The 25,282-nt window shown below is 36.7% G+C and overlaps 1 long non-coding RNA gene across 2 annotated transcripts; it reads left to right on the top strand.

Moving 5' to 3' along the window:
* The first annotated feature begins 375 nt into the window (after positions 1–375).
* Positions 376–18,769, top strand: LOC125274792. Of its 2 annotated transcripts, none has more exons than XR_007186320.1 (3): positions 376–598; positions 1,090–1,193; positions 18,106–18,769. It is a non-coding gene; the product is annotated as an uncharacterized LOC125274792 (long non-coding RNA). The 2 variants fall into 2 exon arrangements; XR_007186321.1 differs by lacking the exon at positions 376–598 and adding an exon at positions 612–913.
* Positions 18,770–25,282: the final 6,513 nt, after the last annotated feature.

Below are 25,282 nucleotides of genomic sequence, written 5' to 3'. Positions count from 1 at the left end.
AGAGACGCACATTTAGGTCTGCGCATGCGCATTAGCTTGATCCAGCCTGAAAAATACAGTTTTTTTGTCATGATTCGAGCGTTTAGAAACTAAAATTATGAGCCGGTTGTTGTTAGATTTCATTGGTGATTTCAAATATGAAATTTAATCGTAAGGTTGGCGAACAGTTTTGGAGAATTTGATGTTTCCCCATTCAAAGAGATTGCATGATTCCCAGGATGCCCGAGAGACGTTTCAAAGATGGCCGCCGAGTGAAATGACTTGTCTTAAAGGGACTTTGGTATAGTTTGTTTTTGAGGCGGCGTGCTGGTTATACCAAAGTCCCTTTAAGACAAGTCATTTCACTCGGCGGCCATCTTTGAAACGCCTCTCGGGCATCCTGGGCATCATGCAATCTCTTTGAATGGGGAAACATCAGACGAGTTTGTTGGCGTTGGTTGGCTGTTGTCGGTGCGGTGTGAATTGGCTTGTTTAGCTTCATTGTATATGCTTATGGGTCTCGTTAATAAAAAGGGTCGTGCTAAAAAAAAAGTTTAAAAAACGGTGTATAACCAATAGGTTGCGATCAGATGGATGGCTACAGCGCTTGGGATTTCAGGTTAGTATTTTTGTTTTGCCTCAATACTTTAATACAATGAAAATATATATGATACTATATTATTAATATGATAAACTTGCCTGACAATATTGTTAACATGGTTACACGTATAGTTTTGGAATTTTCCCAGTCAGACGTCACTCAATTGTCGGTGTTTGTTGGGGCGGTGTGAACATGACAGTTTTTTTCTCATCGAATTCTAAATCCAACGGCCAACTTGTTCGTTGGCGTTTGTTGGTGTTTGTTGGCGTTTGTCAGTGCGGTGTGAATTGGCCTTTAAAGGGACTTTGCTACAATCCAGAAGGGGCGTGCGCGGTAATGCTTTTGAGTCTAACCACTTTTAAACAGCATTAATCACCAATAATCACAATAAGCTCTGTGTTTTGTTATTTTCGATAAGAAACAAAATACCATCTTTCAAATTCTGTCCATTTTATCACGAAATTCAAACAATAAATGCCGTTTTGACGCTTTTTGATGTGCCGTGACAGATCGCTGTATAGGCACCTCAGTTCAAACGGCAGCGCAGAGCGCGAATGAACGTGATCATCCCTTCCTCTTCACTACTACAGAATGAGCATGAATGAACATGAAGGTATGTTGAAAGAGACAGTACAACTTACTGAAACGTATCATATCTCGTGTAATCACTCAGTGTAACAGTTTGTAAATATGTCACGTAGTATTACATTTACCTCAGAAAATCCATTCAGTGTCAACAAATGAACTGTTTCGCTAAATATATGCACTATATTAGCCTATATATTAATTATATTTTACTTAACCTGTTAGTTAATGTAAGGCCTAAATAAATCCGTCATGAAATCAAGTTAGGACATCCACTGTGTAATTGATTATATTTCAACAACGAATTGGAAAACAGAAGTAAATGCAAAAACTGCCTTACGTGTAATTTACATGTTTACAATACATACATTTTTATTATTATTTGAGTGTTGATGATTATATCTAAAAATAAATAGCAACTGAATTTAATAATTTGGGCTCTGTTGTTAATTGTAACCTTTATTTTAGTAATGTGCAAGTAAGGGCTCCCTAGTTTACAGCATTAGCAAAGATATATTTTTTTATCCTTAAGAAAATTTTTAATTATAATTGAAAACATTTAAAGACAGAGACATCTATCTATCTATCTAATCTCTTTGTGGTTCTAGTATGGATGACAGTTTTAGTATGTCTGTAGTTCTGTATATCTGTCGTTCTATCTATCTGTTGTTTATCGTTCAAATATGGATGTCTGTCCTTTGTTCTATTATGTCTGTCTGTCTGTCTATCGTTCAATCAATCTTTATACAGTTCTATCTGTCTGTCTGTCATTCTAGTATGGATGGATTGATGACTGTCTGTCTGTCTGTCTGTCTATTTGTTGTTCTAATTTCGATGTCTGTCTGTCTGTTTATCTGTTGTTCTAGTATGTATGACTGACTGACTGCATATATTTTCGTGGTGTACCTACCTGACATGAATGTATTTGTTGTGTAAACAGCAGTAAACCATGAGTCCATCTCGAGCAAATCTGGATTTGTAGTTTGTTTTGGCAGTGTTTTGTTAAATGTCAGAGCTGTGTGTGGTGAATTGAATCAGCTGTCAGCTAGAAGGGTCTAAATATAAAGCTGTATTATTCGGCTGAGTTTGGGGGGTTGTTCCTTTGCTCTCGTCTAGAGTCTGTGAAGACTGAAAGCTCTTTGTGAACCTCCATTTACTCCCGTCACCACTGGGAATAGAGGGACACATGCCACTCCGAACCCCGCTGTCCATTATTAACAAAGAAATCTCAAGTAGACGCAGAAAGAACATATTTGCGTAAAGGTTCAAATGTAAGTGTGTGTGTAAGTCTGTGCCACGGGAGACAGGAACTCTGTGTGTGTGGAAACAGTGGTGTGACCTATATTGGCCACAAAAGACTCAGCCAGGGGTCGGTGTGGATCTTTCTCCTGTGCCTGCAAGGTTGGTGTGTGAATTCAGGGCAGTGGTCATCTCTCAGTGGGACATCATGTCCTCTGTCTCAGCCTGAGCTGCGCTCCAGAGGCGCCGGCCTTTCAAGCCCAATCTCTTTATCTGACGCTTTGTGGGGAGGCGAGCTTTTGCTCACAGAAACACATTTCTGCTAAACAATAGCAGATAGGCCATGGAGAAGTGTGGGCGGAGGTACGGCATTCTCCTGCCGAGTGAATCTGTGTGAGGCTAACATACATGTGTGTGTTCATTATCTGTGTGCAAATAAATAGATTTCAGGCATATGCAACTGGATATAAAGCAAAGGAAATTTAGCTTAAAATTTTGAAAAATACAGATTGAGCAAAAAAAACATAGGGCTCTATTTTAAAAATCTAAGGAAGCACATGGTGCAGGTGCACTTAGGGCGTGTCCGAATCCACTTTTGCTAGTTTAATGACGGAAAAAACAGTCGGCACACCAGGCGCATGGTACAAAGAGGGATGTACCTAGTCTCTTAATGAGTCATGGGTGTGTTTTGGGCGTAACGTGCAATAAACCAATCAGAGTCTCATCTCCTATTCCCTTTAAAAGCCAGTTGCGCTTGCACCATGGCTGATTTGCTATTTACATGGCGGAATTTGCAAGCGGAAAGACTGAATGCTTCTCCAGAGAGGAATCCTTTCATATTTAATATTTAAAAATGTCTATGTGCTGCTGCCTGTCACTGTGTGTTTAACAAGCAGAGTGTACACGTGTTTTGCACCCACCTATAGGCGCATATTACTAAAGAGCCCTCTAAATAACAAAAAATACTGTGCCATTGACTTTAGACCAGGTTTTTTTTTTGGTCAATGGTGCAGTCGTTTTCAGTTGCCTCAAAATAGCAATGTGCCAACAATGCACCTGAACATACCTCGTTTTCAGACCAGGACGCCTATGGGCGAACAGATGGGCATGCGTCCATTTGCTATTTAAACAGCATGGCGCTGGACGAGAAAATCATAACTGCATCAGGCTGAAACTATAGCAAAAAACATTTGCATCATGCCTGATTATGCTGTGATTATGCTAATTATAGCTGATAGATTATGCTGTGATCATATAATGGAGTAAATCAGATAGCCCAACATTTTGGGCAGTAATGATGTAGGTTTAAATATACAGTACAGTCCAAAAGTTTGGAACCACTAAGATTTTTAATGTTTTTAAAAGAAGTTTCGTCTGCTCACCAAGCCTACATTTATTTAATTAAAAATACAGTAAAAAACTGTAATATTGTGAAATATTATTACAATTTAAAATAACTGTGTACTATTTAAATATATTTGACAAAGTAATTTATTCCTGTGATGCAAAGCTGAATTTTCAGCATCGTTACTCCAGTCTTCAGTGTCACATGATCCTTCAGAAATCATTCTAATATGCTGATCTGCTGCTCAAGAAACATTTATGATTATTTTCAATGTTGAAAACAGTTGTGTACTTTTTTTTTCAGGATTCCTTGATGAATAGAAAGTTCAAAAGAACAGCATTTATCTGAAATACAAAGCTTCTGTAGCATTATACACTACCGTTCAAAAGTTTGGGGTCAGTAAGAATTTTAATTTTAATTTTTTTGAAAAGAAATTAAAGAAATGAATGCTTTTATTCAGCAAGGATGCATTAAATCAATCAAAAGTGGCAGTAAAGACATTTATAATGTTACAAAAGATTAGATTTCAGATAAACACTGTTCTTTTGAACTTTCTATTCATCAAATAATCCTGAAAAAAATTATTGTACACAAATATTTTGTACAATTGTACACATTAAATGTTTCTTGAGCAGCAGATCAGCATATTAGAATGATTTCTGAAGGATCATGTGACACTCAAGACTGGAGTAATGATGCTGAAAATTCAGCTTTGCCATCACAGGAATAAATTACTTTCTGAAATATATTCAAATAGAAAACAGTTATTTTAAATTGTAATAATATTTCACAATATTACTGTTTTTTACTGTATTTTTAATTAAATAAATGTAGCCTTGGTGAGCAGACGAAACTTCTTTTAAAAACATTAAAAATCTTAGTGGTTCCAAACTTTTGGACTGTACTGTAGCTTGGAACAAATACTGGCAAAAAAGCCAAAAATAAACTCCTGTTCAAAAGTTTGGGGTCAGTAAGATTTTTTTTTGTTTTTGATAGAAGTATTTTATGCTCACCAAGGCTACATTTATTTGATCAAAATTACAGTAAAAAGTAATATTGTGAAATATTATTACAATTTATAATAACTCTTTTCTATTTTAATATATTTTAAAATGTAATTTATTCCTGTGATGTCATTACTCTTCAGTGTCACATGATCCTTCAGAAATCATTCTAATATGCTGATTTGGTGCTCAAAAAAAAAAAAAAAAAAAAAAAAAAAAAAAAAAAAATCACTGTTATCACTGTTGAAAACATTCTTCTTATTATTTTTCTTAATATTTTTGTGGAAACCATGATACAGTTTTTTTCAGGATTCTTCTATGAATAAGTTGAACAGAACTGCATTTATTTAAAATAGAAAACTTTTGTAACATTATAAATGTACTGTCACTTTTGACTGTTGGCTATATGGAGTTACAATTTGTTTGTTTTTTTAACCATGTATTTCTCATACATCCAAAAGTGAGCACTGAGCAGAGTTAGGAACACTTGTTTCCAAAACTTAGGAACACTTCCTTGGACATTGTCAAGGAAGTGTTCCTAACTTCTGGAAACATTTGAAATCAATGCATGGCACATACAAATGGAAAGAACTGCAAAGAGAACATCTAAACCCTGAAAACAAATTCTGTGCCAGATGGTTATGGAACACTGTAACCCTTTATTAAATGAACATCAGTGTCTTACCAGCAACTCACAAATTAAACATAAATACTGAGCAGACACAAAAACTACAGCATTAAAAGTGTAATGTTGGGAAAATAATCAAAAAGTCAAAAGTGAAGTAAAATTAAAATGAAACGGGAACTTACAAAGAGAATGTTATTAGGTAGAATGCGCTTATGAATTCCTGAATTTGTTTCGGTCAGGGTTTGCTTCTAATTCTGAGAATGTACAGACTCAGCAACCACAGTCTAGTTACTGAATAAGACACACACACACACACACACACACACACACACACACACAAAAAAAAAAAAAAAAAAAATCTGTGATCTCTGGGCAGTGGGAACTCTCTTCTGGAACAAATACAGTACAACTTTTTTTCAGTTTCAAAGTTCCTCGCTTTCTCCACTGAGTGAAACTGACACACTGGCTCTGTTCCAAAACCTAGTGAGTCTCTTTGCCCTACATAGGCAGCATTTTAAGCCAGCATCCTAACTGAAAAGCAACTTGATAAGTGACTGATCTGGAACACTCAGAAGCAGCAACTCTATCCATGAAGTTCACGGGAGATATACAGTTTGCCATTAGCAAGTTGCTAACCTAACAATGATGCTCCAATAAGCATATAAATACAAAGCAAACACAAACATTTTTAATTAGGTTGAACCTTTTTCTATGTATACTTTTTGTTATTGAATAGATTTCATTCAAAATTACATTTCTCTTGCTTTTCCCTCTTAGCTTGTTGAAAAGCATAATGGGGTTGCTGTCTTTGCAAAGGCTATTCTGCCTTAAAGAATTGCCTTAGAAGGCAGCATAATTAATACTATTAGTCGGTTACTAGCTAGACTAACACCAGACCAGCATGAGCCAGAAAAGTATTGGCTTGTCCATGTTCATGTTAATCTAAGCAAGTCTTTTCAGCAGGGATGGTTTATCATAATCATACCTTTTGGAACAGTGTGCCTATGATGCCTTACATACTGTCTGTATGTAGCTCAGTGATTTGGAACAGAGCCACTGCCCTCATTGCCACTAAGGTACAGCACCTTAGTATATTTTCTACACTTATACCTTATAAGTACTATATTACATGCTTTGGTTGTATTGAAAATCTTTACAGTCATGCCAATAAAGCTTTGTTGACTCAGGGACAGACGGAGAGAGAAATGCTTTGTGTTGGTTTTGCTATGTGGTCTCTGGTTTGTGTGTTTCTCTTGGCAGCAGGGCTCGTTATCCGTGTGGCTGCATTGATCTTTCCCCGCTGGCTGGCCTTACCGCAGCACCTTCACGGCCCATGGCCAAATCCATTAGCACAAACATAAAGCCCACAGACACACATTCTCCCTACATAGTCATTGACACACACACATAAACCCCTATAGACTGTCATATACTGTATCAGCATGAATTGTAGTCCATTTTACAGCTTATTCTGGTCAAGAACCCCATATTTAGACAGAAAAGATCTGTCTGATAAACATCATAAGTAATTTTTACTAGTATTTTTTTTAAAAGTGCATGACAAATAAAGTTAGTGGGTCTTATTCACTAATAATTATTAATTATTTGTATTTGTACGCACAGGAGATATTCTCACCAAAAATCGCCGCCTAATTCACAACACGTGCGTACGCACATGAATTTGTTCTTATTTTACTGAATTTGGAGTATTCTAAATGTATTTAAGATTAAATGTTATTTATATATATTATTTATTAATTTTATTATATAATTTTATAAATGGATTATATCATACAATTAATGTAACATACTCTAATATAATTATAGTTGTGTTAGGATGAAATTTCATATTAATATAACTTCTTAACATGATTATATGGCCGTACAGAGTAAGTGCTTTTTTGCGTACGAGTGCTTTCAGAGGTTCCTATATTTTGTCATAAATTTAGAATGATTTTTACTACGAAATTTTTGGTGATTTGTTCTTAAAATGTGACCCTGGACCACAAAACCAGTCATAAGGGTAAATTTTTTTAAATTGATATGTATACATTATCTGAAAGCTGATAAAATAAGCTTTTCATTGATGTATGTTTTGTTATGATAGGACAATATTTGGAAATACAACTATTTGAAAATCTAGAATCTGAGGGTGCAAAAAAAAATCAATATATTGAGAAAATCGCCTTTAAAGTTGCCCAGATGAAGTCCTTAGCAATGCATGTCCTCTCACAAAAACAAATTTTTGATATATTTACGGTAGGAAATTAACAAAATATCCTCATGGAACATGATCTTTACTTAATATCCTAATGATTTTTGGCATAAACGGAAAATCGATAATTTTGACCCATACAATGTATTGTTGGCTATTGCTACAAATATACCCCTTACGACTGGTTTTGTGGTCCAGGGTCACAAATCTTTCCTACACACATTTTGAGCACAAATTTGTGCGTACGCATGCTTAGTGAATGAGACCCAGTGTCTCTTAAAAGAAAGAATTGATTTTGAAATGCAGAAAGGAGTCGTTGGCTATTCCTGTCTCACTTCCTTTTACATACCTACGTAACAATGTAACAAATTTGCATAATGCCAGCATATGTTCTTAATTGGCTTCCCGTGAACAACATCTACTTTGACACGTCCTCAAACACTATAGTTGTAGCTGAGGCCTGCAAGAGTTTGGTTGGTGTTCATGTCAAGAAGATGCTGTTCTCTGCTGCCAAAGCAACTACACTTTGATGCACTTCCAAAAGATGAGATTGATATGGTAAAACCGATGCCATCTTTACTGTTCGTATCACTGTGTGTAAAAGTGCTGAGGAAGCCTCCAGAGCCGAAACTCAGATATGCTAATGGCCTTTGGTCAACCAATCATAACAGACTTTGCTATCTGAACAATCGGAGCAGAGTAGGCTCACAGAAAGGAAGGATTTCGAGAGACTGAATCTTTGAACAAAATGTTTTCAGACTCTTTGAGAACTGAGGTGATGTGCAATGTATACTATGAGAAAATTTATAGTGTTTTTTCTTTTTACTTGAATGCATGCAAATATAGGAGACCCCCAGAAGAAAATTTGGAAAACTTTAAAGTTCAGACAAAATATGTTTGTTTTGTTTTTAATCACATAAAAGTCGTGAACCCATGTTGGTTTTGTTTTTATTATGGAATGGATTAGATTCATATTCAGCATTTTTTTGTTACTACTAGCTATTACCCAGATCTCACTCTTCAGGTAAACACATTTACCGGTGCTCTGGTGATTTTATTAAATATGTGCATTTCTTGTAAAGCATATCTGTTTTGATATCAAAATCGAAGAAAGTCCTAACAAGGATTTTATGGTTATCAGTTCATGTTATTTGCAGGTTTTAAAAGCTCATGGACTGGACTTTGGATGATTTGGATGGACACTTAAAATATGACAAAATTCCTTATGGTGACAAAAGGAACATCCAGGACATAGTTGAAATTTAGAAGTGAAGGAGCTGGAAAAGCTCAGATATGTGCCATTTATGTGGCTCGGGAAACAAATCCCAGCAAAAGGGCCTGTGTGTGTGGATTAGATGAAATGGGAATGAGCACTTGAATGATGATAGGGAGAGTGAGACAGAGAAAGAGTGGAGAACAGGCCCGCTGTGTGTTCATAAAGCTCCTTGTAATCCTGACAGATGGATCGAGCTGTTCTGCTAGGAAGGATAGATAAAAGGAATTCAGATCTGGCATCTTCCCTCTGCTCCATTACCCTTCTATAAATTTCAGGTCAAAGGTCATGCCCTGTATGAATGTCACGCATGTTGGCTCATACCGTCACACACCGAACATCTTTTCATTGACGAGTCAAGAGCCAGACTTGAGGTTCGCAAGTGAAGAAAGGCTCGACAGCATTTGGGATTACTTCTAAAGGAGCAATTGAAAGATAGAAGGAAAAAGAGTGAGTGTTGAGCGAAATAAGGTGAAGGCAGAGTGAGGGAGGGGAGGAACAGATAAACAAGATGAAGGAGCATTGTTGATGAGTTTCACGTCTGTGTTTGTCAGCAGTAAGGGAGTTTAGTGGTCCTGTCCTTGGATGGGCTTATCTGGTATTAGCAGGTCTTCTGCCCCATTGTCCCCGCTCAGAGACTCATGGGATGTTCAAGTCAGCCAGCCAGGGCAGTACATAGCCTCTGTTGCATTCTGCTTCATCTGGATGGAGGCTCATTTTCCTTTCAGACTCCATGAGTGCAGCTCTTGCCAATAAAAAAGCCACTGGTCAGATTAAAAAATATATATATATTAAAGACAAAAAGTTCTTAGCAACATTCTTAGGAGCATCATATTATTTATTCATTTAAAGCACAATTCTTAAAAAATTCTTAAACTCTCAGAAACTTTCTTAAAGAGACATATCATGAAAGTTTAAGTGCTATAATCCCCAGTGCATCTACCAACCCAGAAAAGGTGAAAAGAGACAACCCAGTAACTTTGTTTTGGTAAGCCTTTCTCTGTAAGCATGTGAAAAAACGAGCCGCTCAGATTGCGCTCCCCTAGTGATGTAGGAAGGGGATCTTATTATACTTATTACCGCCCCTTAATCTGCACGTTTCCACCCACGGCGCCACCATTTTGTTTTCGCAAGCGACAACGGTGTACCAGTTCTAACACCATGGCAAAAGTTTGAACAAAGCATGCTAACTGTTCTGTCGTTGGCTGCATAGATGAGCACAGAACACTATTTAGAGTCCCAGACTAAATAGAGCAGTTTATTTATTTTATTTTCAATGAAAATCCCCCAAAAAACAGTAAGCAAAAAGCTGCTTGTGTGCGCTAATCATTTCAAGCCAGAGTACTTTCTCAACTTGGGACAGTACAAAGCAGAAGTTGTTCAAAGTTGTTCCTGAACGAGGGAGAAGAAAAGAAAATAATTTTAAGTAGGGGTGACCCTGAATAGTTGACGATTCGAATCTTCGATAGGAGGAGTCTGATTCGACTACCAATCTCACAGTCGAATCTTCGCAGAGGTGTTATGAGAAGAGATATGGGGGTGCTCAATATCTGATTTTACATAGACATACTGGTTCTTTCCCAATAGGTTAATATACAGCCTATTATGTTAATACCATAAATAAAAATGTGAAAAGAAAGAAGCTTTTAATAAATATTTTTAATGTGCGTGAATAAATCCAACCACCCCTGTTAAGTTTCACTTCCATGATCTGTGACCGGCAGAGGAGCATCTTTGCGGCAGGGATTAAATCTTTAACAATGTCTTGGATAAAGTGTACAATTGGATGCACTTTGAAATGGTAAAAGATGATCCAAAAATCGTATGATACAAGTTGTGCCACAGCTCATGTCCTAGAACTCAACAATGACAAACACTGCGGCGCGCTTCTGCCGGCCAACGAGCTGACTATAGCGCGCTATTTAAAAAGACTCTAACGGACACAGGCAGATCACGTGAAAGACTGGATTTTTTTTCTCTCAATCAGGTAGGGTAGCTACAAATGATTTCAAACTATTTTAGACGGATGTAATTTGATTTTTGAATGTTTAGCTAAAAAGACTGCCACTCCAGTTCAGCATTTATTGTCTCTGCAGTTAAAAAGACAAAGTTGACAATTCTGGCTATACTTTCGTTATTTTAATAATTTCTTTAATTTTAATTTATTTATTGATCACTCTGGGTTATCTAATTTAATTATTTGTGGCTTGTGTTTTGAATATATGTTCCCCTGCACTTCAGGCATTTTGCAGTTTCACTCGATCATATTTCTGTTCTAATTCAATTCTGTAAATTAATGTTTGATAAAAAAAAAATATATATTTTTTTTTATTAAATTAATTACATTTTTTGGTGCATCAATGTTGCGCTGTAGAGTTAAAGCTTGCTTGCACAGACAGTTTAGCCGATGTAATTTGATTTGCAGACATATGAAATGTATATCCGCAGTGTGGCTTTTCTGCAGTTATTTTTATATATATTTTAAGGTTCATTGATCCAAAATGTTTTTATTCGTTTTCTTCTATATCTTTGTGTGGTGTTCTGTACATCGTGGCTGTGAATGTTTATCCACATTGCCTTTCATTTGTTTAAAAAAGATCAAATCATTGTCAGTTTCGTCTATCACTTGACAGGCAGTTCGGTCGGTTTATTAGAAAGACGTTTCTCTGTGCTGTGTGTGAAAGAAAATAAAAGTTGTCTTAAGCCACGCCCGCGGGTAGGCTATAGGCCTTAGGCCTACTTCATTTTCCGTGTCCCGCTCCATCTCGTGCACAGTTCAGCGCGCAGCCCTTTCAAAGTCCGTGCGCACTCTCTAGTGGACAGCTGTTTTTCAATCTCAAATCAACCCCCCCCAACCCCAACATATATGATTCGACTATCAGTCGAATATAGGCAATCTGATTCGAATCGGATTCGACTATGTAAATCCGTAATCGAGGACACCCCTAATTTTAAGTAATGCAATGTTTGTTTGTTTTTTCGGTTCAGGCAGCTCCACTTTCTGTATGCTTTCCCTTAGCCTCAATATACTCTATTACTTTATGCTTGCACAAACAGAAGTTGTGTTTGACATAAATGTCATTTTATGCCGGACTGCTTCACAAACGAGGGTCAATTCAATGCTGGATTTGCACAAAAGATTAACATGCTAGTCGATGAGCTGAATCAACTCCACAGCAAGTACATAAATGTATCAGTAAGCAAGGACTACCATTCAGAAACAAACCATTCAGAAACATCCAGTTGTGACTTCTTCCTGAGTCTCTCCATCAGTGTCCGACTCCAGTTTGAACAATGTAAGGCTGAACACCGTTACTGACAATCATCATTTTGGCTGCGTGAGATTCTCCAGTGTTGTTGTTGTTGAGCAACCGAAGTGCGAGCTGTTATAGCTCCGCCCTCTTTTGGAAACCAGTTCAGTCCTCTTGGTTCTTTTGTTATTGGACCAAAAAAGAAAATAATACATTTAGCACTGGCTTAAGGCCCGTTCACACCTAGAACGATAACTATTAAGATAACAACTATATTTGCGTCCACACCAACGAACGATAATGGTCTGTTTGATTCTAAGCTCACGCACTGCGGTTTCCAAGTGTGTACAATATGTTTTTGCTGTTTTTGTTGCATTCTTGGCTTTAACCAGCAGATGTCCTCAGCATGCTATGTTTCGAGTGAATAGCTAGTGTAATTGATCTAATCTAACAGTAAATTTAGCTGAAGAAGTCAATGTAGTGGAATAAAAACAATGCATAGTCTTTTTCACTGCAGCTTCAAAGGAAGACAGACAATGTTGTCGAAACTAGCGCTGGATACCTGTGGTAATTTTGTGTTACACTGTTTGCTAGCCTGGCATAATGATCTCATCGTTAATACACTATTCCGAGGGTATGACGGATTGTTTTACATATATCCATTTTCTTTAAAGTATCCTTGAAAAGGGGGTTTGACTTGTCAAACAGTGGTGGCTTTATCTGGACCTTGGCTATTAACTTCTCTGCAATGTCGTCTGTCATTTTAAATGCGCAAGCCTTTAAATTCGAATGGATCCTGATTGGCTGTCAGTGTTTTATTGTTCAACAGCTGGAAAAAAAAGTGAAAGTGATCCCAACTGTATTGTTCCTCGATATATTGTTATAGTTATAGCTGTGATGTGGACTCTGCTATTCTTCTACATTTAGAAAGATTTTTAGAACTATATCTTTATCGTTATCTTTATAGTTATCGTTATTGGTGTGAACGGACCTCTTAACCTATAGATAATAAAGCAAGAAACAGATTTTATGGCGTATATTTTGCCACTTATCAAACATCTAAAACTGCATGCTGGGCTAATTGCGTTCATTTTATGTGCGTACATATGATGGTATCTTTACCAGCTGAGAACTCACAAAGACATTATAAAATGTATAAAGGAGTCAAAACAGCAGCAGGAATTCCTCCATTACACACAAACAAATGAAGAGCTGCTGCAAGGAGATGGCGGTTCTGATGCCCATACTGAACTGTAACAGACAACATTGCTCCTATGATGAAGAAAACCAGGTATCCTTGTGCATTCTGTCCTTTTTAGGGTCGCATCTCATAACATCATGTCCTGTTTTTGGTTCGTTTAGATGTCTTTGGTCCGTGTTGCATTCACATTGCAGTCGAATTTGTTTGTTTGTGGACCAGAGTTTGTTTGGAAGTGGACGAAGACCTCCTGAAAAGGTGGGTTTTGGTCTGCTTTTTTGGTGCACACCAGGATTTGGACACACTTATTCAAATGAACTGCATTAACAGAGCACTTGAAGTTCATTTTAATTAAACAAAATTGGTGAAAAGCACTTACCATTCTGGAACAGCATTAAATTTTGTGCTTGTTTTTTCAGCGGGATAGTGGATTGACTTTTTGTGTGGTATATGCATTGGCATTTGACACTGTTTAAGTGAGAATAGTTATTTTTTCCTCAGTTCTCTCTCCAGTGTGATGAGTTGATTCACAGCTGCGAACTGCAGTTTTTGTCCTGACCTCGTCTGGCACCGGAGGGGGGAGACTGTCTGTCTGATTAACTCAATACAGCCAAACTGACAATGATGAAAGCCAACAGAAGAAAAATACTACAGTGCTTGGAAACCATTTCTGACATTTGTCTGATGGGCAAGACCATAGGCAGCAGTATATCTAAGACATTTTACCATTCAAAAGCTTTAAGTCCATGTGATCTGAAGCCGGAAAATTTTTTGCATGACACTAACCTATTAGCATTATCTTTCTGTGCTTCTCTCACTTCCTCTGAATCTCTCTTTCACCAGGTTTTAATGGGTTATCTGTCACTCCTAATGCTGAAAGTCACCTTGCTGTCTCTCTCTTATCTGTTCATACTGAGAGTGAAATGGAGACTATTTTAAATGCGTTTTAGACATTTCAGTAAATGTCACTGCAAACGGAAAGTTCAGATAACGAGCAGAACTATCTCTTATGTCTATCTCTTATTAAGTCTATGATTGGACTATCCCAAAATATATTTTTCCTTAAAAGTCACTGACTATAAAACATGGTTTTACTTAAGCTTCAGCAAGATGTTGAAAATGTAATTTCGTTTCCACAAAATATATCATATTTGTTAACTGTGCAAGGTCGGTTAAATTACTACATCAGGTTATCAGATTACAATCAAGTATGAATATGACATTTTCTTGACTTTAACCCAAGTGAAAAATCATGTGCCACGGAAAGCACCTCAATTTGTAGCACCTCTAATGACTGTAATAAACAGCAGTTAACAGTTGGTTACACTCCAACCATTTCACCACTTATCGTGTATGATATCAACATGGCTCATATTTTAGTTGTGGAACATTTGATATTGATTTTATGATATATTGCCTTCACTTCTGATAGATACAGTCATCTGCATCACATTGTGTGGTGAAGGCAATTCTTTCTGACTAAATTAGTAGGGCTGGGTATTGACACAAATTTCACTATTCGTATTCGATTAGATTTCGTTTCGCAAGCTTGCGATTTGATTCGATTCGATTCAGTATCGATGATTTAGGATATATATCCGGTACAGTACATGGCAAATTTTCTCATGGAAAAAAATCTCTCAACTAATGCTGTAAACACATGGGGGTCAGTTACTACATTACTATATAATACTGAAGGTTAAAATTAACTGATTTCTAATTACATTATACCCAAGGAAGTTTTTGTTATAATAAAGTTATAAGACTACCTTTACAATCACATAATTATTTCTACTCCAATACATTTTTTGAAAAAATAGACATTTAAATGGTGGCTGTCATAAAAACTTAACGGATTTATTGAAACATGTATTAAATATTGAAGAACATTAAAAATTATAATGAATATGTAATATGGTGCTAATTTTCCTAGCTGACTAACGAGTTTATGGTCAACTAATATGGTTTTCCTGAGGTACACGTGACGTTACGTGGCATATTGTTAGTTGTTTTATTAACGTCTTTTAGCGGTTGAAACACTGATTGAGCAAATACATGAGACATGATACAGATTTATATTTCAACATACCTTCAGATGTTCATTCATGTTTAATTAGAAACATCAGCAATCTGTCACGCCACATTAAAATGCCAAAACTGTATTTATTTTTTTAATATCGTAATAAAATGGACAGAATTTGAAATCTGAGACTTTGTATCATATCACATAGCACAAAGCTTATTGCGATTTATTAGATGGAAGACACGCTACAATGTTCCGTTCATTCATCAGCTGAAAAACAGGACTAATCGATTCTTGGGATTTAAGAATCAATATCGGTTCGTAAAAATGAGAATCGATTAAAATCGAGAAATCTGTATTTTTTTACCCAGCCCTATAAATTAGCATACTTTTTTTTTTTTTTTTTTACCTGTAATTAAATCAATAAAATAAGGGCATTTTTAATTGGACTAAACCGCTCAATTCATATTGATTAGTTTTACGAAGCGTCAAAGCAGCAGTTGCGTAGCTGTCTATGGAGGGACAGAAAGCTCTTAGATTTCATCAAAAAGATCTTCATTTGTGTTCAAAAGATGAACAAAAGTCAACCCCGAAAGGGTTTGGAAATTAATGATTGCATTTTCATTTTTTGGGTGAACTATCCCTTTAATAGCTTAAAGATTATATGGGCAAACGAACTTGTGAATACCAGTTAAATTGGCTCTATTTAACACGAGTAGCCTCTGGCTAAGCGTATGAAGTAATCGCTTATTGATTATGAGAATTAAGGCAGTAAAATGTGCTTAGAGCTCTTTTTTATTATTTTTCTCCAGATTAACCTGCAGCCCACAGGCATCCTTTTGCCATGGGAAATGAAGGAGGGATGGAGAGGTTATCCGTTGACTCATTCAATCTGCATCGCCATCTGCTTTTTGAAACACATACTCAGTTTGGTATTTCTGAGATTTGGATCAAGGAATTTGATGATATCCACTGGGGATCCTGAATTGAAGTAATTGAAATAATCATCTTGTCGTGCCTCCCCTTAAATTAGCAGGTTTCATAAGATTTCAAAGAACGGTTTCATATCTAAAAGCTTCAATCTATTGTTCTCAAAATAACCCAGTCTGTTAATTAAATATAACCAGTAAAAAGATGTAATTACTGATCTGTAATCACTGTTTTATTTATTTTTAACTGAATACTTTTGAGTAGATTGCTCAATGTGGATATCCAGTGGCTATCATCTTTTCCTCAAAAGCTCTGTTGTTATATTAAGACTTTGTCTAGGAGGAATTGAAAAGTTGCGTTATTGATTTTGCCCTTGGGTTGACCCTCAGTGTCTGTCAAACACTATCAGCCATCACAGGGTGGAACATGTCCGACTTAACTGACACTGACACACACATGGACTCGACAAAAAAGTGGAAATGTCAGTCACCCTCTGAAAGCCTCAAACAGACATTAGAACTGGAAAAGGGAGTAATTGTTAGATAGCAGAGATGGATTTGCAACTAAATGATAAACAGTGACTAAAATGAAAATTTAAAAAAATGAAATTAAAAGGAATATTTTAGGTATGTATGCTTTCAAATCTCACAGACAATTTTTATTTGTCCTTCAGTGTGCATTAACAAACAGGAAATGCTTTTATGACATCATTTCTGTGGGTGAGATTTTCAAAAAGGGGTGAGGTCATGCAAATGCAGTTAAAGCATATTCTTCCTTGTTCATTTGCACACACTGAGAGATGAGTCCAAATTGTCTGGAGTAATTGAGATTGTGCCACAGATGCAGTATATACCAAATAGGTTGAAAATAGCATTGACATTTCTTCAAATTAACAGTTATTTTAACATATTCTATCTAATATAAATTAGCAGTGAAAATTATCTTAAAAATGGAAGATATGGACTTCTCTTTTAAGTTGGAGCTCATATAATAACTTGTTCAAAATGGTTCAGTTTGGCCCCATTGGTGATTCACAATCTTCATAAAATTAGGAATAGGAGTTCATCCAAAAATGATTGACATCCATCAAAGGATCATGAGAATTTATGAAAGAAGAATCTGTGGACGATTCATGAACGAATTGTTCTTTTGAGTCTGATCTTTTCAGTGAATCAGTTGATCTGGTGTGAATGATTCATGCACAGAATGGACATTGTTTCTCTCATAAATTTGAAAATGAGCAACATTTCAGTCTGTTTCTTACACCAAGACATGGAATATGCCACAAGAAGTCATATGGGCTACTTTTACACTTTTGTGTCCCTTTGGTGCGTGAAAGTCCCAGGACCCATTCATTGTAATTTCATGGGAAAAAACGACTAGGACATTCTTCAAAAATTCTCATTTTGTTTCCCACAGAAGAAGGTTTGCAAAGATATGAATAATTCATTTTTGAGTAAACTATGACTTTAAGATGGGAAATTAACCTCTGAGACAGTCTCTCTCTGTGTTTCTGCTTTTTGTCTCACTAACTAGCCTGTGCAGCAGGAAATGGAACAAGAGTGAAAAGAGAACCGAGAGCGCTTTAAGCACTTGTTAAATGCCAATCAGCAGAAATGTCAACTCTCATGTTGCAGATGTTTCTAAAATGGATTCAGTGCTGTGAAAAACATCATTCCAAACACTCTGCCTATAAAATTGCTTTCCCTCTGCCTAGATTAGCACTCCTCTCTCACTTCCTTTTCCCTCATTTCCCCCTCCTCCATTTCTGTTTCTTTTTTCTCTCTGCTCACAGCCATTACCTGAAATGTGCACTTTCTTTTCTCTCCCACAGAGAGTCTTTCCAGGTTGCTGTTGAGGACAAACTGCTTCACGCTGTCTCCGCTCAGGGGGAAAAATGGGCTACCGGAGCGTCCGAGTGCTCTTTCTGACGAAGAGAGATGGGTGTGTGACAGAAAGGGTAATATATTAGTTCACGTACAGAAGTAGTCTCACATGACCCTCTCATGAGGGAATACCGGTGGAATATCGAAATAGCTTTGATTTTGAAAGGACTCAACATTCTCGACATAACATGACTATGATTTTGTCTTACTCATTGTAATTCAGGCCGGCATGTAGTCAAGGTTATATTCAAAGCTGATGCAACAAAGGCCTTGAAAGGAGACGCTAAAACTAGGTCTTTCAGTCTTGATTGTATTCTGTTTCAACAGTTTGGAAATGTTTTCATCCTCAATCTGCTAAAGTTTCTAATTTACCAGTCACAGTAATGTTAGCCATTATTCTGGCAGGTTTAGCAATTGTTTAACACAAACCCCCTTTTGTTAACACCAACACCAGCAAAATAATATTGTCATATGTTTAATGCTGATTTTAATTTTAATACTTTTTAATGCTGCTTTAACTTCCACACAGTAGTGTTAACCCTCTGGGGTCTGAGGATTTTTGGGGCCCTGGAGAAGTTTTGACATGCCCTGACATTTGTGCTTTTTTCAGTTGTTCATAAATGACAAAAGTGTCATTACACTGTATTCAGCACAAACTAGGCTACCATAATATGTGAGAAACATGTATGTACATGTTTGTGTTTTTGAAGGAATAATGTTTATGCGTGGTTATTGAAAAAACAAAAAACTTAAGTCACTGAAATAAGGCCAAAAAATATATATTAAATCTGTGTTCACAAGACTTCTGGGTATTGGAGGTTGTAGACTAGAGTTTTTGCTTCAGAATGATGTAAAAATTATGCTGCCTACTCCTTCATATAAAACAATAGAGAGATTTAAATTTTGTAAGACACTTTTTGTCAAGAAACACAGTATACGTGGAGGCGTGAATCATCATGAATAATGGGTCATTTACACCTGAGAAGACAAAAGAATCGCATAATAATGACCTGAAATGACTTGCATATTAATTAGGCCTTTCAGTCAGGTAGGCTGTGAAAAAACCCTCTGTTGATCATGTCTCAAGCAATCATGGTGTAAATTGAACATACAGAAAAACAGCAATACTGCGAAATATTATTACAATTTAAAATAATGGTATTCTATTATATACTTTAAAATATGTATTTCTGTGATGCAAAGTGTCTAAATAATTATGCTACCTATATGGCATTTCACATAGGCTTTTAGCTTAAAAGCATGCACATTTTGAGAAATATTGATGGATTCTCATATGTTTATGTCAATTTTCTATACAGAGGAGTAATATTTATTCAGGATTTATTGACGTCACTATGAACGCTGGATACTGTGTTTTCAATTCATACTTGCAGCCGGAGGGCGCTCTGTGCACCTTTAGTCCACAAATTCATCTAAAGAAGAACAACCATGTGACTCACCAGGAACTAACAGAGGCCAGAGATCGCTATAACATCCAGATAAACACTTTTCAGGACAATAAATACACGATTGAGACGATGAATGCATGTATTGCCTCAGAATTTGCGTCTGAATAGCGCTGGCTCCGTGGGCGTGGCCGCATTAGCGGATAATGAGCTGAATCACGGACTTCTGACATGGCTCTCTTTTCATACAGATTACATAAACACAGAATTTTTGTTTTCGATTTGACTTACACGATTTAAAACCTGACATTTCAACATTTTTTTAGACAGAAGTCTCATTTTTTTGTGATTAGTATTCACTAAGTTACAGTTCATTTTATGAGAACTATCAGATTGGACTTCATTCAGAGGGAGACGAGAGATCACGCATCATGTTAGTTTTCTTTATTTTACAAAAAGCACAACATTTTGTTTTTACTCTGAGTGTACACAAATAAAAGAAGATATCCCACAGATTAAAATGGTGTATAGCTCTTAATTGTATGTGCAACATTGACGGAGTATTTTGAGTCTCTTTCACACTGGTAAGAAAAAAACGAGGTGGTCACGCCGGCGTGACTGCTGACCCGAGGGAGTTAATTTAGTGTTATTTATGTACCATTATAATATTTATTAATATTTTAATTAGCTTTTTATTTTAGTTTTAATATTTTATGTGCTTTTGTCTTTATTAGTTTATTTTGTATATTTCTATTTAGCTTTGATTAATTAATTTTAGTACTTTAACTTAAGTTTATTTCAGTTAGTTGCCAAGGCAAAATTTCTAAATTTAGTTTTTCATCTAATATTTATATTTAATTTATGGAGCCCCGCACATGACATGCGGGAAAAAATATGTATATTGTTGCCATGAATTAACAATTTGTTCCCATAACTTAGTAGTATGTCACGTTTTACTAATGTGGTCCCTCGTTTTAATTAAACCGTGCGCACAATATAATAATATGTTACCTTGTTTTACTAAATCGTGACTATGTGTTTCAACCATAGACCGTAGGTTTCTGAAGAGCACTTCTGAAGCCTATAGTGGGCCATCGCCATCTTGGCAGAGCGTCACCGAGCGCCACTCCCGGATATCTGAAAATGGGTAAAGAGGCGGGACGTGGTTGGAACTGAGGTGCCTGGTTGCTGAAACCACACCTGCCTAGCACGACATGACCAAGTTAGCTCATTCTAAGGAGCAATCTATCTATCTTAAATACTATCTAAATATTAATAAAGATAACACGTTGTATCATTTGAAAGTTCTAAAGGTTTACTGTCAATCTACGGTGTATTTTTTATGATATAGATCCTCCAGCAACAGTAATATTGTAATTTGTGTCGGGTGTGCAAATGACATCATGCAAAATAAAAACGGGACTCCATATCTTCGTAATTAAATAGTGATCGCGAGATGAATCCAATCCATCGCACTTGGGTAAAATGTCCATGAGCGTCCATTGAAAAACATCCAACAGTGCTTTTTGTCCACAAAAGCATTATATCCATGAAATATTGATATATTGTCCATTGTTTGCATATATTTCTTCTGAACGATCTACTCTCCATCATCGTTCTTCAAGAAATTATGCAAACTGAGCAGCGTTTATGTTGTAAAACTCTATACAATCGTATACATTGGACTCTTACAAACAAATGAGCCCGTGTCCAAAGTACATTTTTCAATATAGTGCAACAGTTTTAGTTATAATATCCAAGCAGTGCTGACGGACAGAACTTTTAGCCAATGCTGAGACGATCCAACAACGTGTGTTCTGTTTATCTTCCACATGCATGCACATGCGTCTCAAGCATTAACCGCACATTAAGCCATATTATTTGATAATTGTATGAAATAATCCCGAAAAAAGCACAAACACGGCAGAGAGGCCCAGTTCAGTGGCTGGAAATAGCTGAGGTGACAGACAGCAGAGGCAATTCACCTGTCACTCAAGTGGCCACGCCCTTAATTATACATAACTTTAAGGCTTAATATAATTTAAGCGAATGAGTTATTAAAAAAAAATTCACCCCCCTCCTACCTTGTCATGAAATTAGCTGTATAGACCAAAACCACAATTTGTACCAGGCTGTAAACATGTTTTTGTTTTAGATTCTGCTCTCTTTTGGAGCCAGTCCCTAGTGGCCAGTCGATGAATTGCAGTTTAAGTCACTTCCGTATTGGCTTCAAGAGAAACTGGTGTTGCTGCTTGGTTTCAACTCATTCCCTTGTTTTAGTAAGATCAAAACAAGGAACAAGCTAGTACAATGTGGGCATGGCCATGATTTACTAAAATGAGGGAACAAATTAATAAGTTGTGGGAACAAATTATTAATTTGTGGCCATGATTTAACTAAAACAAGAGAACTGTTTTAAAACGAGAGAATGTTAGAGTGCAAAATATTTTGTAAAATATAAATTTTGTATAAAAAAAAATGTTTAGTTAAGTACATTTGCTTTACAGTAAATTTAAACTTCTAACTCTTTTCAACCTACGTTTGTGTTCCAAAGCATTCATGAATTACAGGTTAATAGGTTAACAGGTTAATAGTTTTACTTAAATAACTACACTGCCTCACTAGCTTCCTGCTTCTCATATGTCAGCCTTGCAAACATGGAAATGATTGACAGGTGAAAAGCGCTTCAAAGTCTTTTGACTTGCTAAAGAAAGTATTATTATTATCCCTAAGCCTGAGTGTCATTCCACGAAACATTGACTACAACACATACATTTCTATGCAATTTATTCTCCAAAGTATTCTCAAATGCGATAGCTTGTATTTGTATAGTTTCCTTGAACAGAACTGGCAAATGTTTGTAATGCAGGGATCAGTTTTCATTGTAACTTTATTTTCCATTTGCATGTTTTGTCAGCATTTGGCTTTTGTTTGCTGAATTCAATTGCTCAGGATGTCTTTGGGAGAATAAATTTTTCTTTACCTTGTTTTTTTTTTTTTCCTAAGACCAATTTGCATTTGACTTTGTACCTGCTCAGCTCTCTTGGTGCTGTTTGTATGTCACCACTTTCTAATTAAATGCTAAAATATTTATGTTTGAAAACTTGTTTATTTCAGCCTCTGCTTCTGTTTGCCGAGAGACTATTTCAAAAAGAGTGAAGGGGTGATTTTGTGAGCCATCACCTCCTGGTCACCATGTGCAGTAGAATTAATGAAAGTGAATATAAAAGAAGGCTAGGGACACACATACACCTCTAAATAAAAGAAAAAGAGGGCTACTTGTTTTTTCCCCCCTTCCCTTTTTATTCCCTCCCTCCCTGTTTTTTCAGCATTCAACTTTTGAGACAACTGCCCATGGGTGACATTTTAGTTCCTGATGCACTCCTGAATTCTGGCTTCAATAGGCACCCTGTCTTCCAGCGCCTGGCTTTGAATACCGGTGGGGCCAGAGTCCTGGCAGACCTGCGCTTAAAGAGAAGGTCTCTTCAAAACCCTTTCTCCTCCTCCAGCCTGACTTTCCATATTTAGTATACAGCAGAGAGGGTGAAATTCCCCACTGACCCTCTTCATGGTCTTTTGAAAGCCACAGACACAATCAGGGTAATCCTTAAGACATGGTTTGTGCACACAGTATTGAGACAGTACTTGGGAAAGAGCCTGTTCGGTGATACAGAAAAATACTCCTGACAGTGGCACGCTGAGAGTGAGAGAGAGAGAGAGAGAGAGAGAGAGGGAAAAATGCACAATTTGTAAAATAACCTAACAATGTAGTTCATGTGTAAATTGACTTAAAGGGATAGTTCACCCAAAAATGAAAATTCTGTCATCATTTACTCATGCACCCTCAAGTTGTTCCAAATCTGTATACATTTCTTTGTTCTGTTGAACACAAAGGAAGATATTTTGAAGAAAGTTTGTAACCAGGCTGCTTTGGGGCACCATTGACTTATATAGTAGGAAAAAAAAAAAAAAATACTACGGAAGTCAATGGTGCCCCAGAACTGTTCAGTTTCCCACATTCTTCAAAATAGCTTCCTTTGTGTTCAACAGAACAAAGAAATGTATACAGGTTTGGAACAACCCGAGGGTGAGTAAATGATGACAGTATTTCATTTTTGGGTGAACTATCCCTTTAAATTCACCTTAAGGGTGCGTTCACACTTGTCATGTTTGGTTCGATTGAAACGAACCCTGGTGCGATTGCTCGGTTAGTGCGGTTCATTTGAACATATGTGAACGCTGCCATCCGAACCCTGGTGCGCACCAAACGAACTCTGGTGCGGTTCGAATGATATATGAATGCAACACGGACCAAAGACATGTAACCGAACCAAAAACAGGAAGACGAGACCCTAAAAAGGACAGAATCCTCACGCATGTCGGTTTTTCTTGTCATAGTCGCGAGTTTGCCCATCACAGGCATCAGACGCGCGTCTCCATGCAGCAGATCATTTGTGTGTGTGTGACGAATGGCTTCCCGCGGCTGTTTTGACTACTTTACTCATTTTATAAGCTCTTCACGAGTTCCCAGTTGGCCAAAATACCATCACACGCAGGCTACACACACACAACGAGCGCATTTACCTCAGCACACAGCTTTGTTTGGATGTTCGGTAAGTTCCGTCTCAAAATAGGCAATACGTCATAAAATCCGACCAATCACGTTGTGAATGTATCCCTATGCCTTAAGGTTCGGTATCTTTTGGTTCGGTGATAAAATTGCCAATGTGAACGCTAACCGGACCAGGACTAAATGTTTTTTTTTTTCTTCTTTGGTCCGGACCAAATGAACCAACGAACCGAACTACAAGTGTGAACGCACCCTAATTTACTTACAATCAAGTCTAAAGATCAATAATATGATTCATTCGACCTGACTATAGGTTACACCAATGAAGGTCAGTTTTGGCACTTCACAAATATGATACACTTTGTTTTGTTCAAAGTTAAACACTTTATTTTAAGGTTACTTGTTACACAAGTGACATGTACTGATAGTAAATTGTGCATAATTACAAGCAACAAACCCTAAACTAAAACTTAACCCTAATTAACCCAATAGTAATTAAGTGTAGTTAATATTACTCAGTACTTATTTGTGTAATTACACTGTAACAATGTTACTTGAAAATAAAATGTAACCCTTTGTTTTGATAAGCCATTAGATAATATTGTAGATACTAGATACCCAGCTAACCAAAATACGTGACTGTTACGTAACTGCAACGTAATTTGGTGACCAAACTTTCGTCGTGGCGACGTAACTAGTTACGTTGTGGCAACCGGAAAAGTGAAATTCCCGGATACGTTGCCACAATGTAACTTTGTGACGTTGCCAGTTAGTAACTGCGACGTCGTGGCAACGTCGTGTATCAATAGTTGTGTGCTGGTAATCAGTTGGTAATTTTTATATTTATTTGTTTTTCTATGGGCGGACATGCAGTATTTAACCTAATTTATGTCCTCATTTGCCCAAACTAATTTAAAGGCTATTCCAACAGCTGTGAATGATGAATGCAGACCTCAAAATGAATTAAATTCATTTATTGTGAAAAACACACAGAACATGATCAAAACTCTAAATAAAAATAATAAAATAAAACATATAGCCTACAGCGAAACATAAAATAAAAGCATTCAAGACGTTTTGCACTCAGTATTATTAAAAACATATGCTATGCTAGCATAACATTTTGCTAACATATATTTCAGACGATCA

This window comes from Megalobrama amblycephala, linkage group LG9 (genome assembly GCF_018812025.1).
Source record: "Megalobrama amblycephala isolate DHTTF-2021 linkage group LG9, ASM1881202v1, whole genome shotgun sequence".
Classification (NCBI taxonomy): domain Eukaryota; kingdom Metazoa; phylum Chordata; class Actinopteri; order Cypriniformes; family Xenocyprididae; genus Megalobrama; species Megalobrama amblycephala.
The sequence above is the reverse complement of the archived record's forward strand: the minus strand, read 5'-3'. Positions and strand labels throughout refer to the sequence as shown.